Raw genomic sequence first — 8555 nt, forward strand, 5'->3', positions numbered from 1 at the left:
GATAATTGCCCAATGCTCCAATCTTTCAAGATCCCTCTGTAAGGTCTCTCATCCCTTAAGAGAGTAAACAGCACCTTCCAGTTTGGTATCATCATCAAACTTGCTAATGGTGCATTTGATTCCTGCCTCCAAATAATTGATAAAATATTGAACAGAACTGGACCTAGAATTGAGCCCTGAGGAAGACCACAGGTGACTGGTCACCAGTCAGATGTAGTTCCTTTTAACACAATCCTTTGAGCGTTGTTCAGCCAGTTCTTCAACCAGCACACCATCTACCTGGTCATCTCACAGCTGGACAACTTGTCCAGAAGGATCTTGTGGGAGACAGTATCAAAATCCTTGCTAAATTACAGAAAAAAATGCATCATCTACCTTCCCTTTATCAACCTTATGGTAGAAAGATATCTAATTAGTTAGGCTGGACTTTCCCTTTGTGAACTTGTGATGACTTTGCCTGATGATTGCCTTTTTCTTTAAATGCTTTTGAATAGCAGTCAGTATGATCTCCACAACTTTTCTGGGTACTGAGGTTAGACTCATAGGTCTGTAGTTTCCTGGCTCTCCCCTCATGTTTTTCTTGTAAATGGGAATATAACTCATTAGCTTCCAATTGGTGGAGACCTCCCCAGACTCCCCAGACCTTTGATACATGATTGAGAGGGGTCCTGCCATAACATCCATCCAGTACTGTTGGATGTATCCCATCAGGTCCCATGGATGTGTGAACACTCAGCTGATACAACTTGTACCTTACAATTTTAGTGTCCACAAATGTAAAATTACTGTTCCTGCAGTCATGGTCCTCAACTCAAGGGACTGAGCATCCCAAGGTATATTGGTACTATTAAAGATTGAAGAAAGAAGATCCATTCTTCCATTTTTTTCTTAATCTTTATTTTCCAGGTGGCCATCTTCAACAAGTATCAGTCAAATGTTTTCTTTAGACCTCCTCTTGCTATCAATGTACTTTAAAAAGCCTTTTTTTGGTTGCCTGATACAACACTGGCCAGTTTGAACTGTAGTTCAATTTTAGCTTTACCTGTCTTCTTCCTGCATGTGAACCAAGGCTCTGTAATATCCTTTCAAAGCCTGACCCAGCTTCCAGAGATTGCCTAATTTACTTTTTCCTCTTGAGCATCATGAGGAGGTCCCTGTTCAGCGAAGCTGGTCTTCTGTTCCACTTGCTTGACTTCCGATACAATGGGATTGCCTGTTCCTGTGCTTCTAAAAGGTGGCTCTTAGAAAGCGCATGGACTCCTAAACTCTCAAAGACACATTCCCATGGGATTCTGCTGAGTAGCTCTGTGGCTATCTTAAAGTTTACTGTTTGGAAATCCAGAGTAGCAATTCTGCTGTCCTGAAAATTTTAAACACAACATTTTCAAGATCACTGTAGTCAAGACAATGACCTATCACCACATCTCCCACAAGTCCTTCTCTATTCAGAAATAACAAGTCTAGGAGGGCATCTATCCTGGTTGGCTCAATGAGTATTGTGACAAGAAATTACTTTCACTCAAGTTCAGGAGCTTCCCAGACATGCCTGTCATAGCAATGAGGTATTCCCACTTGAAGTCTGGGAAGTTGCAATCTGTCACAGGGACAAGGGATACCACTCCAGAGATTTCTCGTAATTGCCTGTAGAATAACAAATCTGTGCTACCAACCTGGCTGGGCAATTGGTAGTAGACACCCAATATAACATCTGCTTTGTATTCCATCCCCCTAATCCCCACTCACAGGCTCTCAACCACGTCATCGTGACTGTATGGTCAAATTGCTCCCTCACACACAGTGCAAGAGTTCCACCTCTCCTGACCTGACTGTCCCTCCTGAAGAACCTGTAGCCCTCCATTCCAGCACTTCAGTCATGGGATTCATTCCATCAAGCCTTTCTAATACCAAAAATATCATAGCTCTGGGAACTGACCAGTGCTTCCAATTCATTCTGTTTGTTTCTCATACTACATACATTGGTGTACAAACATTTCAGATGTGTTCTTAAACCCTCAGTATTCCCTTGAGCATCATAAATGGCCCATTAGCATATCTGCCCCCAGGTAATCCCATGCCAACTTTTGGCTTAACTTCAGGTCTGCTGATGGTATCCCCTTCTCCCATCAATTCTAGTTTAAAAGCCTTTCAACCAGTCCTGTCATCTTAGGAGCAAAGAAGCGTTTTCCCTATCAAGACAGGTGGATACCGTCAGGCCCTAGCAGGCTCCTGAACTGGCCCATGTAATTATTCATATTTTTTGTGCTAGAAAGTTATTAAACCAAAGTTTAGGAAACTAAGAATTGTGTTTCCACTGCTTGGAGAAGACTTCCCAAAATATATTTAGTGAACTGACACAACCTCAGACAACACTATTTTTTTTTTTTTTCTCTATGCATTCTTATTGTACAATACTGATGTACAGAAGAGAAATTAATCTTCTCCTGACTGTATAATTTAACTTCTTTTCAAATCTTTCTTAAAGTTTGCCTTTGCTCTGCTGGTTACTAATCATACCATGGGAGGCGAGTTGCTGGATAAGACACACTAGCAGTTAGCAGAAATCCATGTTATTATATTAACACCTTATATCAGTAAGAATTGCCAAAAATGAAATGCACATCTCATGGTTTAACTTTGGGATCTTTACCTTGCCATTCTTTAAGAAACTTCTGTTTTCCACAACACATCTCCTGAAAACAGCTTGTCTTTGAAATAACTACTTTACGTATTTATGTATTTCATTACTTATTTAGAAGGGACAGCCAAAATTCACTAATACTGTGGAGCACTCGTGTCCATTTGTCACAGAATGGAATGTTACACAGCTTTGATCTACGAGCAATTTAAGGTTTATTAAGTTAGATCACAAGTTTAATATATGTTTTCTAATAACAATATCAAGAGCTGATTAACAAAATGTTTTAAAATAATTCAGCGAGATTTGTTATGATTAATACAGCAGCTTGATTACAGATTTGATGATGTCAAGGGTCACACTATTTACAAAAGAAAAAGTTAAATTATAGACTCATAGAATCATAGAATCATTTTTGTTGGAAGAGACCCTCGAGATCATGAAGTCCAGCTGTTAACCTAGCACTGGCATTAAACAATGTCTCTAAGAACTTAATCTACATTACTTTTAAGATGTCCATGGATGGTGACTCAACTACTTTCCTGGGCAACCTATTCCAATGCCTGACAAATCTTCCTGTGAAGAAATTTTTCCTAATATGCAATCTGAAACTCCCCTAGAACAACTTGAGGCCTTATCCCCTCATCCTGTCACTTGGTACTTGAGAGAAGAGACCAACACCCTCCATGTTAAAATGTCCCTACAGTTAGTTGTAGACAGCACTAAGGTCTCCCCTCAGCCTCCTTTCCTCCAGGTTAAACTGCCACAGTTCCCTCAGCCGCTCCTCATCAGACTTGTGCTCCAAAACCCTCACCAGCTTTGTTGCCCTCCTCTGAACTCTCTCAGCACCTCAATGTCTTTCTCATAGTGAGGGGCACAAAACTGAACATAGCACTGAATGCAGGGGGATGATCAACTCTCTAGTCCTGCTGGCCACACTATTCTTAATGCACACCAGGATGCTTTTGGCCTTCACATTTAGCTGCTGTCAACCAACACCCTCACGTACTTTTCTGCCAGGCAGCTTTCTAGCTACATCTCTTCAAGCCTGCAGTGTTGCCCAGGGCTGTTGTGACCCAAGTGCAGGACCCAACACTTCTCCTTGTTGGACCTCTTACAAATCATTTACTTATACATACAGAGGTATATGTTTAAAAACTTATATATTAATCTATGAATATGCAAATATGTGCAATATATTATGGAATATATTCACACAATCTCACCTATAGCTTTGTACATATATATGTGGAATATATGTGGTGATGTATCTATAAAATTTCTCTGTTGAGTTAAGCAAATTTACTAACTTTAATGCATTAGCATTCCTCAATGTGCAAATTGTTGAAACTTGATAAATATGTCCTCACCCATGGCTTCATGATGTCGGTTCATCATATGGTGTCTCCGAGAGTGGTCCCACTTCAGAGGCAGATTCTGAGTAAAAGCCCGCTGTGATCCAGGAGAGCTCAAAGGGCCTCACTTCAGGGTTGCTATTCATAGGGTCACAAGATTCTTGACTTTAGTGAGTATTTTTGCACTGTAGCCACTCTTAGGGTGAGGTAATATTCTGGCAGCATCCAGAACTCTCTAGATTGTATATTTCTGGTACTGTTTCTCTCAGGTTGAGTCCCAGTTAGCAAGTTTACCCAATTGTCAAATGTGACTGATGGTCACTATTTCCCCAGGCAGAAAGTGGTCTATTCCTGTATGGCAGGAGATCCAAGAGTACGGAGGGTGTGCCTTCATGTCACGACTCACTGCAACTGTGTCACAGTTTCCCCAAATTCACTACATTTATACAATGGGGAATTGTTCTTGGCAGAGCTATGGAACACAGTGGATGAGAGGGTATCTCAGTGCCCTGTCTTGCCACACTTGCACGATGAGAATTTTTTCCATAAATAATATCTGACCACCCTCATAGCTAGGTAGTCAAGTGGCCCAGGAGGGGGTAGGCAGGTTGCAACTACCACAGTATTCAGAGAACAGACTTCACAGTTATCAATATTTCCCCCCAGAGACATATGGAAAAGTAGGAGCAGATATGATTATATGTGGTATAATATTTTTTTGCAGAGAACTGTCCAGATGTGAAAGATTTCTTACAGGAAAGGTGATACTTATAGACAAATAAAATAATACCCTAATATATAAAACATCCAAATGCTGTTTAAAACTTTGTAAACCACAAAAGCAAATAAAGAAAATAAATAATTCTAGTCTTGCAAAATTGCTCTGAAAGCTGAATGTTCAAACTGACCAAAAATGTTTTAAATTAAACCTTTGTTTCTACTCTGTTACAAAAAAATGCCATATGACACTAGTTGTCTTCCTTTCCTGTTCCAGATGTACAATTATTGTTCTTAATTTTTATTCTGTTTTCTGCTCATAGGAGTGAAAATTATAGTGACTGAAAGGAGAAAGAAACCCCAACTTATTTAACACTCTGTACTTATATTTTGACATCCAAAAGATAAAAAAGATTTTATACTCTGATGCAACTCTGCTGAGTGCAAAAGAGGAATGGGGCCTTAAGAATGACCCAGTCCTTAGGGTAGTTCTGCAGTGTTAAATATCCCATCACATTTACAAAATATGAGGAGCAGTTGCTCTTTCTTACTCAGCTGGTGAGGTCTTTGAACATAATGTGAACATAATGTGTCAATAAACCATCCTGTTGATGTACCATATGCACTGAGGTCATACCCTACCTTTGACTTTCTCAAATATACTATGTTAAGTATGGCTTAATAGCACTCTCTTTTTTTCCTAAATGAATAGTCTTAAGGAGACTTGATGCCCATTAACAAATTTTCATTTTCATTGCATTTGCTAACATTAACAAAAACTTGTCAGAAACTCGACTAATAAAAATAAAAATATTTTTATAAATATCTGAATATTTTCTAATATTTTGTAACAGTTCTCTCACTTTTTTTTTCCAGTGATGGTGACGAAAAAAAGCCAATTTATTATTTTAATGCTTCCTATAAATATGAGCATTTACAAAGTTTGTGGAAAACACTGAGTATGGCAGGTACAGCCTATCGGTAAAATGGTTGCAGTGTAGCTTGCTTCTTGTCGTGTGAGATGCCCAGGCAGACTCATTCCCTCTCACCTTTGGTCTTTACCACTTCCCACACAAAAATGAACAAATTTCCAAAGGACTTGAACAGGGAAGATATATAGAATATGCTAAAGAACAGAGAAATTTCTTCATTGGGCTTGACCCAAGAGAACACGCAGTGGTACACAGTGCAGACTTTCAGCTGTGAGAAAGATAAACGAAATTGCTGATGAAGTAATGAATTGTGATTAATAAATACATTTCAAAGGAAAACTTTAGTGAAGGAAGTGGGAGACAGCAACAGAAATTGCATCAACTGTCAGTAAGTAAACAAGCCAAAAGTCTGACAAAAGACACCAACAGGGTGAATGTTACCAAGGCGGCTGTTTGCATGGAAACTTGCGAACGAGACAGTCAGAAAAAAAAGAATCAGAGCAGCTGATTGAGCACAGATATAAATCTAGCAGCAGGAAATGGCTCAATCTCTCTTTCTGTGAAAACTGGTAGGCAAGTGCCACTCTCCCTTGCTCCCCTGTAGGATTGTGCTTGGTCATATGCACACATAACCTGCTGCACCAGCTATGCCATCTGAGACCTCAATTTCTCATTTTCTAAGCCTTATTTCACCCTTCCTCTAGTACCAATAACAACTGTTAAGGATGACTTAAAGAACAAATCATGTATGGTGTTACTGTTCCTCTGCTTTTATCTGCTTTTGAGAATAAGGTCAGGGCCTCTGAAATAAGAGATGTATCTTCCTGAATGGATACAGGCTTGTACTACAGGGTGCTTCTCTGCTAGCTGCATTAATAATATGTTACAATAAACCAGAGCAATATACTGTCACGTTTTTCATTACTTATTCATTATATTTTTATAGTAAAAATCTTCTACAGGTTGTCAGTAAAGATCTAGCCTTCCACATAATCCACCTCTCAGTGGGTTTGGTTAATCTGCTTCAGAACTATGCTTTCAAAGTAAAAACAAACCAGTGTATTTTATTTCTAGAACAACCACCAGTCCTCTTCTAAAAAGCACTTCAGATAGAGGAACCAAAAATATTCTTTTTTTTGTCTTAGTTTTTCATTGAAAAGTACAAAACAAATGAAGATTTTAAAAAGGAACATACAAAGTAGGTCTGGTGGAAAAAATTATGGCCAAGATTTTGCAAGGCTTAATTAAAATAACTTCTAATGACAATTTTCTGTCCCAGGGTTAGAAATCTCTCTCTGTTAAAGCTCTGTCCCTTTAGTGTTTAATTTTCAGGTAGCCTGAATGTATATACAAATGAAAACACAGATGTATCTTCCCAAATGTTATATTTGACAGTAACTTGCATATCCTAGATGCTTCTTAGGCAAAAAATTAAAAAGGTAAAAGTATGGAAAACATAACACCTCAAGGAGAATCAATGTGACAGAAAACTTATTCCTACTTTTGTGACTGATCATTTAAGTTAGAAAATTATGCGATCTTTCTGCAACCTTCTGTTCTCTTTTGGACTTGTCAACATTTTTAAAGCCTGAAGATGGTGAACCCAAGTACAGCTACTGCTCATGAAGGAGCCCATGACTCCCCCAACTGCTATACTAAATCTTTAGGCCACAGCTCTCCTGTTTCATTCTGTGACTTTGTCTGAAAGTAACCTAAATCTGTTCTGAAAGAAGATTAGAAATTTTAGGGAAACAGTAGCAGATAGCACTAAACTAGGGTGAACAAAGATATTTTTTTAGGATCAAGTTCTTGTCTCCTGATAAAAGACAATACTTTATCCCATTCCTCCATTTAGAAAGAGAAAACTAAAAGGGAAATTCACGTAACAGTAAGGATCAGTCTTAGCTTGCATCTCTGCTGTATCAAGAGATAAAAACAGCAACAGCAACAACTATAATAAAATAAAAATAAAATAACAACAATAGTTATATGCTTTCAGTTCTGTCCTCTGAACAGATAAAATGATTACAAATTTCTGTGACAGAAAGAGCTGGTGGGGATGTGAAGACTGAGGTAACCTTGGCTGCAATGACCATGAGACAATGAAATTCAGGATCCTGAGAGAAAGAGGCAGGGCAAAAAAGCAAGATCACAACCCTAGATTTCAGGGCTGCAGACTTTGGTCTCCTCAGGGAGTCCCATGGGATAAAGTCCCTGATTTGAAGAGGGGTCCAAGAAAGCTGTCTGATATTCAAAGATCATCTCTGTCAAGCTCAAGAAAAACACATCCCAAAAGCCTGTATAAAGGAAAGGTGCCAGAAGGTCTTACCTGGAATTTAAAGTAGAGAGGGCTGTTGAAGTTAACCAGGAAGGCTTCTTTAACAGAAGGAAAAGGAAGGCTAAGGAAAATGTGGGCTCAGTGCTGAACAGGAAAGGACCCCTAGTGACACAAGACATGGGGAAGGCTGAAACACTGAATGAATTCTTTACCTCGGTCTTTACTAGTAAGGCCAGCCTTTGGAAAGCTCAGGTCCTGGCAACCAGAGGGAAAGTCTGGAGTAAGGAAATCTTGTCCTTGGTGGAAGAGGATCAGATTAAGAAATACTGAAACAAACCAGACATATTTAAGTCTTGATATGATGCACTCATGCCTGCTGAGGGAGTTGGCTGAAATCATTACAAGGCCACTCTCAGTAAACTTTGAATGACCACAGAGACTAGAGGAGGCACCTGAGAACTGGAGGAAAGCAAGTCACAGTATCGCAGAGTGTTAGGAATTGGAAGTGACCTCAAAAGATCATCTAGTGCAAACTCCCTGCTGGAGCAGGAACACTTAGATGAGGCTACACAGGAACGTGTCCAGGCGGGTTTTGAATGTCTCCAGAGTAGGAGACTCCACAACCCCCCTTGGCAGCC

Source organism: Streptopelia decaocto (genome assembly GCF_964273445.1).
Source record: "Streptopelia decaocto genome assembly, chromosome: Z".
NCBI classification, from domain to species: domain Eukaryota; kingdom Metazoa; phylum Chordata; class Aves; order Columbiformes; family Columbidae; genus Streptopelia; species Streptopelia decaocto.